The sequence below is a fragment of the Canis lupus genome, chromosome 9 (assembly GCF_048164855.1).
Source record: "Canis lupus baileyi chromosome 9, mCanLup2.hap1, whole genome shotgun sequence".
In the NCBI taxonomy this organism is placed as follows: Eukaryota; Metazoa; Chordata; class Mammalia; order Carnivora; family Canidae; genus Canis; species Canis lupus.
In genome coordinates this window covers 6,610,071-6,620,444 of record NC_132846.1, presented here as the reverse complement: position 1 = coordinate 6,620,444, position 10,374 = coordinate 6,610,071, and the positions used below count along the sequence as shown (strand labels likewise).

The window sequence follows — 10,374 nt, the reverse complement described above, 5'->3', positions numbered from 1 at the left end:
AACTACCAAGGAGCCAACACCGATGCAAGCGCACGAGGGTTTATTAGCAAGCTCGAGCTTGGGTCCAAGTGTACCCGACACAGCGGAGCAGGGACTTGGACCCTGAAGTGGGTTACAGCTGGGTTTTTTATAGTCTGGTCTAAGGGATTTTCAGAAGGGGTGGAGGAATTTCTCAAGTTCTGTTTACATTCTGATATGGGGCTTTCAAGGGCATTGAGCTCTGTTCTCATTCTAATATGAGACTTTCTACCACAGGTGTGGGCCCTGTTGTCTTTCTGATATGGGATTCTCTGCCCAGGGCAATTCTGAGCTCTGTTGTCTTTCTGATATGGGATTCCCTGCCGGGGACATTGAGGACATTCTGCAGCTTTTCCCATAAAGTTCAGCTCTTATTCACAGGGGCCTAAGATGGCTGTACTTGTGCTAATGCTAAACTTTAGGTGGGATGGCCTTAATTTTTCTCGGCCTCCACAGTATAAATTCAAACTAAATTGATTTAAAAATTTAAAGTATGGCAAGTCATACCTCACTGCATAAATAATAATTAATACCTAAGTGTATTTATTATGGCCACTTAATTTTTCAGGTAGAGAAATAAAGGGAGGAAGGAAGGAAGGAAGGAAGGAAGGAAGGAAGGAGGGAAGGAAGGAAGCACGAAGTAGAGAATCAGAGGATTCTCGACAACCACAGCAAGGAAAAAGGTAGAGGAAAAATAGCAAAGAGAAAGAAAAAAAGACAAACTATACAAAAAATACAGGTAAAATTACAGGTAGAAAGACAGAAATAAAGCAAAAGAATAGCCAGAGTGGAAAATTTGGTGGGGAGAAAAACACACACACACACACACACACACACACACACACACAAAAGGAAGAAAATTCAATACTTTTGAAGTGTTAGTGCAAGAGTTTACAGTCCAATTTACTGTTATCTCTTCGCATAGACTAACCATGATGAAGTAAATCATTATTCCCAGCTCACGAATGATTTTTATCCTCTGACCTGTTGATTTTTTCACTTTGAAGGTCCAGTTGGTTGATCCATAACTGCTGCCATTACTACTATTACTCTGTGGAAAAGGATTCACATGTCTGAGTCTTTGTTCCCTTTTATGCACTGGGTAATACTAGCCTATTCCAACAGAAAGTATCATGGTTTACCAATTTGTAAAACCCTTCAAATAGAAATTTACTAAGAAACGATCAGAATTGAAACAAATGCAACTGCAGTAAGTGTGTGAACTACAAACGAACATTTGTTTTTGTTTTAGCTGTTTCGATTGACTTCTAAGCATAGGTTTTTAAAAATCTCAGAGTATTCTCTCTCTCTCTCTCTCTCTTTTTTTTTTTTTCCTGTGAGCTCGAGCTCTTCCTTTCCAGTTTAGTCTTATCTTCCTAAGATGCCTTCAGGTTCCATAGCAATTACCCACTTTCCTTTGTGGGCCTTATCTATTTTTATTACTTAGCAATAGTCAGTTTCCCTCAAGCAGGGCTGTGGTAATTAACCGGAATAACAGGGAATGACTCAGATCCCTGATCCAAATTTCTCTTCCAGCTCCAAGTTCCAAAAATAGTCCTCTATTAGTCAAAAGGCTCATTTCAGTAATATTCATTGTTTAGAGGGTCTGTGAGTACATTCTTTATACTCAGGAGCCTGTAAAAGGCTTTGTGTTTTGGCTTCCCAGAAGGAGATTTCCCTGGGCTAATGTGAAACATCAAGTCTTACAAAGCTTTTCAAGCTTTCAAGCCCAAAATATCATCATGAACCTTTAACTATCTCCAGGACATCAGGAAAGCAGTGAGTTCTTTGGCCTTCAGTTTCATGATCCATAAAATGCACCCCTGCACAAGTGAAGCTCTAAATATTAGCTCTAAAATATTCTATTTCTAAAGGGACTTGCTCTTCAAGAGCTAGTCAAACTTTCACAAAATGGAATTTGAGGCAGCAAATCTGCTCAGAATTAGAAAGACATCTTGCAAGATTTTTTAGTTACTTCCCTAAAGCAGTCAACCTCTACTGAGCAATGATTATATCCAAATATATACAAAGCTAGAATTCACAGAAAGAGGTCTGTCCCCTGCCCTTCAAATTTCGATACGGCATATGATAAGAGAATAAGTGGCAATAATATGGATGCAATGTGAGCCCCAAATGAATGATAAAACAATAAAAATTCCTATCAGGAAAACCTCAGATAGGCTAAGGAGATCTTAACAATCTCTGATGGAAAAGTGGAATTTCAAGTGAAGTCTATAATAAACATCATGTAGGCTTCAAATGGAGCTGAGGTGGGAATGAGTATAGGGGTGACATTAGTTTTAAAAAAAAATGTTTCCTTTGCCACTCATTTGTGTCCATCAGGTCTGCCGTGCCTGGCTTCACCCTTCAGTCCTTCCACTTGGAATGTTCTCCATTCATGCAAATCCAAGCACAAAAAGCCTTCCTCCATGAAGCAGCCTCCAATCCTACTATTGAAAGTTACCTTTTTCTCTCTTGACATTCCACAGAGCCTTATCTTTCCCTCTTTTCCAGCATCTGTCTGGATCAGTAGACCGATCCCCCTCTACTGGACTCGCTTATACTCTCCTAAGTCTGCTGCTAGACTTCTTGATCCTCAGGAAAAGGAGCCAGTGATATTGACCTTTGTTTAGTCATGGTACTTAGATTAAGGCCTTGCATTAGTCACTCATTCAAGTATTAATTTTTCTTATTTTGTATTTACTCATTCACTCAACACAAATTTATTGAACAATCGACTATATGCCAGTAACGTTCTTAGAACTATACAGCCATTTCCCTTACAGCTTGCATTCTGATGTCGGCAAACAATTGATCAATACACAAATTAATAAGCATACAATGTGCCCGGTGATAAGTCCTACGGGAAATAAAAGACTAAGGAGTAGCTGGAGATAGTTTAGATTCAGTAGCCAGCATTTATTATATAAGTGGTCTATTATTCTAAGGTAGAAGCCTATAAACAAAGAGACTATTCTGAGGCATTGGATAAAATAAAATAGTGAAGTTCTTAAATCATCCCACTACAAGTAGGAGTAATAAAGATAACTGATACTAAGAATCAATAATTAGTGTTGCCATGTGCAATAAAGTAGCATACCTTTGTTGCATGTCTACTATCTGCCGAACAATGTAGTAGATAATCCATTTGACAGCAAGAGGGGTATTATTATGGTTCCCATTTAACAGATGAAGAAACTGAGGCTCATATGGGTTAATATGCTTCAGATCACTAGGTAATAATGGATGAGGTCTGACTGGAATTTGGATCTCTCAAACACAAATGTTAATGGTGTTTGTACCGAACACCTGTCCTTCCTTAGGCCTGGATGAAAGGATTTTTTTTTTCCTCTGAAGAACATCCTGGTATCTCCTCTCAGCTTTGAGTCTGGCTATATATCTTTTAAAGAAGCAATCAATCATCTGAGCATGGACCAGGGGTTTTTGCATCCAGAGCTTGGAAGGGAACTGAGAAGAAAGTATGCATGTTCTAGTTCCCTACAAAAGGAATTTGGCCCTGAGCTTCTATAAAAGGAGGTCTTCTGAGTCTGCATGGACCACAGAAAAGGTGGGGCCAATCCAAAGAAGCAAAGTGAAGCTGCCTCTGAGCAGCAAGAAGCCCATCTCAAATAGAATTCCAAGCATAGCTTCTTCTCCGAGAGAACACCAAATGGCGGATGACGCCAGTGCTGCGGGAGGGCCCGGAGGCCCCGGGGGCCCCGGAGGCCCCGGAATGGGAGGCCGCGGCGGCTTCCGCGGAGGCTTCGGCAGCGGCATCCGGGGCCGCGGGCATGGCCGTGGTCGGGGCCGGGGCCGGGGCCGCGGAGCTCGCGGAGGCAAGGCGGAGGACAAGGAGTGGATCCCCGTCACCAAGCTGGGCCGCCTGGTCAAGGACATGAAGATCAAGTCCCTGGAGGAGATCTATCTGTTTTCTCTGCCCATCAAGGAATCTGAGATCATTGACTTTTTCTTGGGGGCGTCCCTCAAGGATGAGGTCTTGAAAATCATGCCCGTGCAAAAGCAGACCCGTGCTGGCCAACGGACCAGGTTCAAGGCATTCGTTGCCATCGGAGATTACAACGGACACGTGGGTCTGGGCGTCAAGTGCTCCAAGGAGGTAGCCACTGCCATCCGTGGGGCCATCATCCTGGCCAAGCTTTCCATTGTCCCCGTGCGACGAGGCTACTGGGGGAACAAGATCGGCAAGCCCCACACTGTCCCATGCAAGGTGACTGGTCGCTGTGGTTCTGTGCTGGTGCGTCTCATCCCTGCCCCCAGAGGCACTGGCATTGTCTCGGCCCCTGTGCCCAAGAAGCTACTGATGATGGCTGGTATTGACGACTGCTATACTTCGGCCAGGGGCTGCACTGCCACCCTTGGGAACTTTGCCAAGGCTACTTTTGATGCGATCTCTAAGACCTACAGCTATCTCACCCCTGATCTCTGGAAAGAGACTGTGTTCACCAAGTCTCCCTATCAGGAATTCACTGACCATCTTGTAAAGACCCACACCAGAGTCTCCGTGCAGAGGACCCAGGCTCCAGCTGTGGCCACCACATAGTTTTATACAAGAAAAATAAAAGTGAATTAAAGCTTGTTAAAAAAAAAAAAAAAAAAAGAATTCCAAGCATAAGTTCTGGGCTGAGATTTAATAATGAGGCACTGATTCTCTGTACCTCCAATTTCTGTGATGTGACAGGAGTATCAATGCCGGGAAGAGGGAATTGGATTTATAGAGTCTACACAGATGCAGTGCAAGAGAAAGGTAAGTGCCAAGAGGACATTAGTATCTGTTTTCCACAGGCTGTTTCCTCTTCTGGGTAGCTGACTCCTCACTTCAGCAGGCTCTCTGTCACATGCCCCCTTCAAGCCAGTATCCCTGGCAGCCCGAGAGGAAGAGCAGTGGCTGAGCCCTCCACCCAATCAGGGCCATGCTAGACTGCTGAGCAGAGACGTGCAATTAAAATCTATTTGCATTATGATATCAAAATATACTAAATAGGCAAGGCACGAGGGGAAATCTCTTAATTACTTCCACAATCAAGCCACTGAAGCATTGGAAGGAAGGAGTGTCTGTTCCCAGGATGGAGCTAGGACATTGTGGGAACGAGCAGGAAGTCACTTCGCAGCCTCTTCCAGGGAGGCATCAGTCGATGATCAGACCAGATGCTCAACAAAGAGGGAGGCTCCCCTCCTCAGTGACCTCGGTGGGTCTCCTGTGTCCAGAAGCTGCTCCTGCAAATGTCTCTCTGCTAAACCTAAATCCAAGGAAATACCAGAGCAAATTCTAGATTGCTCTGAGGATCTGCCCCAGCCACAACTGCTGCTGAGAGCACAACACAGTGCCTGGCACACAGTAGCTGCTCAGTAACACTGCTGTGAAGGCAAGGAGGAATAAACGTGTTGTTTCGTTAGCATAGCCCATGCTCTACAGAGCATGTGGCCCCTGCCCTGACTCAGAGGGCAGGACCAGGGATGAATGCCTGACCCAGAGATGGGTTTCCAGGCAGATGTGAGGTGTGCAAGGGCGTCCATCCGGCAGGACCCCTCTGCCCAGCATTTGGTACCAGAAGGTGAGGAAAAAATTCAGTAGAAGGGACAGGAGGAGAAAGAGAAGAGAAGAGACAGAGGAGGCAAGTGGCTCACAGGAAACCCTGTGGAAAAGAAGAAATAAGCAAACAGTAGCCACATGATATAAAAGATGAAGTGAATGCATATCAGCCTTGCCAGAGCAGCTGGATGCCCATAATGTAATGGGCAGAGGGAGCTCAGACGTGGGTTTCTAGCAGAAGTGTACCCCACTCCTTGGGAGGTGTCTTGGGAGGTGTTCCATCTACCCGAGGTGTCTTGGGAGGTGTTCCATCTACCCGAGAGGCCGGATGGCACTGTCACGACTCAGCTCCAAACCACGACCTAAACCCTGTGCGGCAAATGAGACTGGCTTTACCCCAATTCCTTAAAATAAACCCACATTAACTGAGATTCTCTGCAATGATCCCAGGAAACATGAGAGACGCAGGAAAGGGAAAGAAGGCCAGCTAAGATCCCTGAGCTCCCCTCCCATTAGGCTCAAGACTCCTGGGAGTTCCCAAAGCCCGTCGGTTGTTGCCTGTAGCAGAGCTCCTTAAAGAATCTGATAAATAAGCAAGCTAAGATTCCGTGTGTTTATCAAGCACCCAGGCTATCCAGTGCCCATCCCAGTTGAGACTTCTCTTCCATACTCTCCTTTGAGGTATGCCTGATGAGGTGACACATTTGTCCTTCTCACAATGCCTGTATTCCTCAGCTAATGTGGTTAAAATTGTACGTTTTCTGTATGAAAACAATGCATGTCTATTGTAGAGATTTTAGAGAAATCAGACAAGAAAAAAAAACTTTAAAAAGCACCTGCAATTTTATTTCACAGCGATACAGCTAAATACTCATATATTTTCCTGTTTTCTCCAATACAGGCACTGCACATACTACTTTCTATCTGCTTTTCACACTTTGTAATCTTGAACACTTTCGTGTGTCAGTAGGCATTTTGCTATTTCATCTCTAATAGGTGCATATCATTGTAAAGAGAATTGATAGCAAACTCAATGTAACCAATCCTCCATTCCCAGACTTTTAAATTGTTTCCAGTTAATCTCTGTCATAGAAACACTCTGAAGAACATTCTTGCATAAACTTTTATCCATATACCTGAAGGGTTGGGGTTTTTTGGTTTTTGGCTTTTGGTATTTTTAGCATGGACCCCTTAAGTGAGGGGGGCAGGAAGTATTCAAAATTTGTAAATGTTTCAAATTGATTATCAAACGGCCTTCAAGAAAGAGCATTGTGTGATAGTATCCATTTCCCCCTGTCCTTGTCAACACTGGATGTTACCAGTCTTTAAAAACCTGTTTTCTTGATGAACTTAAAATAGTTCTCAACACTGGCTTCTCATTAAAATCACTTGAGGAGCTTTTAAAAAGTACCAATGCGGGATCCCTGGGTGGCGCAGCGGTTTGGCGCCTGCCTTTGGCCCAGGGCGTGATCCTGGAGACCCGGGATCGAATCCCACATCGGGCTCCCGGTGCATGGAGCCTGCTTCTCCCTCTGCCTATGTCTCTGCCTCTCTCTTTCTCTCTCTGTGACTATCATAAAAAAATTAAAAAAAAAAAAAAAGTACCAATGCCTAGTCCTCATCCACTGAAATAATTCAGAATCACAGAAGTGGGCCTGAACATTTATCTATAAGAAACTACACACTTAAAACACAAATAATAGTCCTGATTTCAGACAGATGTTACCCTAAGCAGACAGGACCCAGACAGAGTTCTAGGTAAGATTTTCTTGCCAAGAGCTGCCATTCTCAGCTCTGTGAAATCGCCATTATCATGATGAATATCTGAGAATTTTCTTTAAACAACCATAACCAAATCAATTTTATATATCAGCTTAATGTGTGCATGAAGCACCTACTCTTCACTCTCCCTCTCTGCCTCATTCCCTGTCGCCCTTCCTGCAGACTCCAGCCCCAGCATCACTTCCTCAGGAAGCCTCTCCTCCTCTCTGACCACATTGCATCCCCCTCTTGTGCCCCTGACACATCAAGGAACTCTCTTCGGAGCACTTCATTCAGCGGTGGTAGATTTCCTGGACATTCTGAGATGGAAGTGGGCATAGTTGGGAAAGGTACATGAACAGTGAGATTTGATTTCAGAAATGGGTAGGATTTAGACAGGCAGAAAGAAGTGTGTAGGAGTGGGAAACCCAGAATCATTAACCTTTGTAGGTTTGTAGACACATTCGGAAATGCGCTGAAAGCTAAAAACTCTCCAGAAAAATCCAAACACACCCACGCATCAAAATAATGTACGTGCTTTCAGGGAGTTCACAGAACTCTAAGCACAACCATGGACGCTTGATCCCAGGCGGACTACATTCAGTTCTTTAGGACCCCCCCCCCCCAAAGTCTGTGATCACTGTCCTAAGTAAATGACAGAAATGCCAGACTGCCAGCTACCTCTGTGTCCAAATTAATGGACCTGTCTATGATTTACTTTTACCTTAGTAAAATGGGGTGAAGTTGGGAATCAAAGGAAGGAAAGAAAGGGACAAATAGGATCGTGAACCCAATTATGGAGCCAAGAGAGCAACAATTCTTTCATCTATTGTATGCAAATATCCTCGAGTACCTATTTCAAGGCAAGAGAAGCCAAGAAATTCAGAGTTGAAGGTAAAATTCTCTCCTTGCATCACCTTTTGTCTTTACATTCCCTGTCAAGTGTCCTAACTTTAATGAGCACAGGGCACACTGGTGTTTGTTGTATTCCCTGTGGTCCCCTTCCAGAGCATCAGGGCCTCAGGGCAGGAATTCTGTCCTCTGGCAGAAGGCCATCTGTTGCTTCTGCAGCACTATATAAAAAAAACCCACCACACCTCAGCTGACCCCATTGTGTCTAGACGACTTCATTACTATGCAGGACATGACAGACAGGCAGACCCATAAGCCCCAGAGCCAGTCTCCACTAGGAGCAGCAGCATCCCAGCCGTATCTCCATCCAGTCCAGTCCCCATATTGTGTCTTCCCTGAGAAATGTTTAGAATCCCACTAGGGAGTTCACCAGAATACACTTACAGCAACAGACCACTTGTTAATTTAAATTATAAAGTTCCTTGACCAAGACCTTCTTAAAATGTGCCAAATAACATATGTGATACTCATCACTTTCCTCAAATTTTTGCACACTGAAATTAGTTTTACTGCTTCACTTACATGCTAAAATGCGTATGATTTTACTACTCGAAGTTTTGAAGCAAAATAATTTCCCTTTAAAAGAACAGAAGTGGCTGGGGTGGCTCAGTCTATTAAGTGTCTTACTCGTTTTTTTTTTTTGTTTTGTTTTGTTTTTTGTTTTTTTTTTAAGATTTTATTTATTCCTGAGAGACAGAGAGAGAGAGAGAGAGAGGCAGAGACACAGGCAGAGGGAGAAGCAGGCTCCATGCAGGAGCCTGACGTGGGACTGGATCCCGGGTCTCCAGGATCACACCCTGGGCTGAAGGCGGCGCTAAACCACTGAGCCACCTGGGCTGCCCTAAGTGTCCTACTCTTGATTTCAATCTCAGGGTTGTGAGATCGAAGCTCACGTTGGGCTCTGTGCTGGGTATGGAGCCTGCTTAAGATTCTCTCTCTCCCTCTCTTCTGCCTCTACCCCCTCCCTAAAAACAACAACAACAACAACGAAACAAAAAAGAATTTAAAAGGACAAAGGTGGCTTTGGAGGCAGTGGTTAGTCACTTAATACAGCTAGAATTGGTGGTTTATAGCTTACCCTCCAGAAAAAGATCTAATGTGTTTTCCTAGTCAGGCTCCCCATGGGGCAGAACCCTGCTCAGAGCCGGGTTGACAGTACATCAACCTTCTTTTCCTGCCTTCCTCCTCCCTCCTCCTTCACCTTTGCTCCTCACACATTACAGATTTGTAAGACAATGTTAATGAGACAGGCTTCTGAGAAGGCTGAGGAGTCACAGCTACACAATCACATATACAATCAAGGAGAATATTCATGTTGCGTTCATTCCTCTCATGTTGCTGTAGAACCATATTGATTTCCCATCTGTAACTGTGTAAAAGCCAAAGGACAGAACTTCACCTTTTTCCCTATGACAACATTTGCAGCAGGCTTACTAGTTTTGGAATGATAAGCCCCTCATCTTGAGCAGGTGATTGACTTTTGCTCAATTTTATTGGGCAAACCTAGCACATCTGGCTACTCCTCCCCCACACCCCCACCCCAAACCACCCTTCATGCAAATCCTTAGTCCTTGGAAAGTATCATTATCCAAAAATGAGCAGTACAGAGTTAATTTTGGAAACAAATGACTGATAAGAGGGTAGGCTTATCGAAAGGAAAAAAACAAAAGGAGATGGGGAGGACATGAAGTCTGCACAGAAGACATAAAAAGGGATGACATATAATGGGGCCCTTTGAAAACACTATGAATATTCACAGTCAGATACATTAGCCAGGAGACAGAAGAAGAACTCTGACTTTTGAGCACTTACTATGTCCGCCATACCCTTTATGAGCATAATTATATTGAAGAGTCACAACAAACCTGTAAGGATAATATTATGATTCCCAAGTTGCAGAAGAAATGGAGGCAGAGAGAAATTAAGTCATTTTCCCAAAGTCATTCAGCTAGAAAATAGCTCCACTAAGATTCAAAGTAAGGTCTCACTGGCTCCAAAGCCAAAGCTGGCTTTTAATTACTATGCCAGCCTGCCTCCCAAGTCACATAGACCTCAAAATTAATTTACAAAGTCACAGACATACAGAGGCACTTCTGTCTATATTACATATGAATGTATGTATAAAAACTATA

The 10,374-nt window shown here is 43.8% G+C and overlaps 1 pseudogene; it reads left to right on the top strand.

Annotated features, from left to right (window-relative positions):
• Positions 1-3,669: 3,669 nt before the first annotated feature.
• Positions 3,670-4,636, top strand: LOC140639741 (small ribosomal subunit protein uS5 pseudogene; annotated as a pseudogene).
• The last annotated feature ends 5,738 nt before the right edge of the window (positions 4,637-10,374 follow it).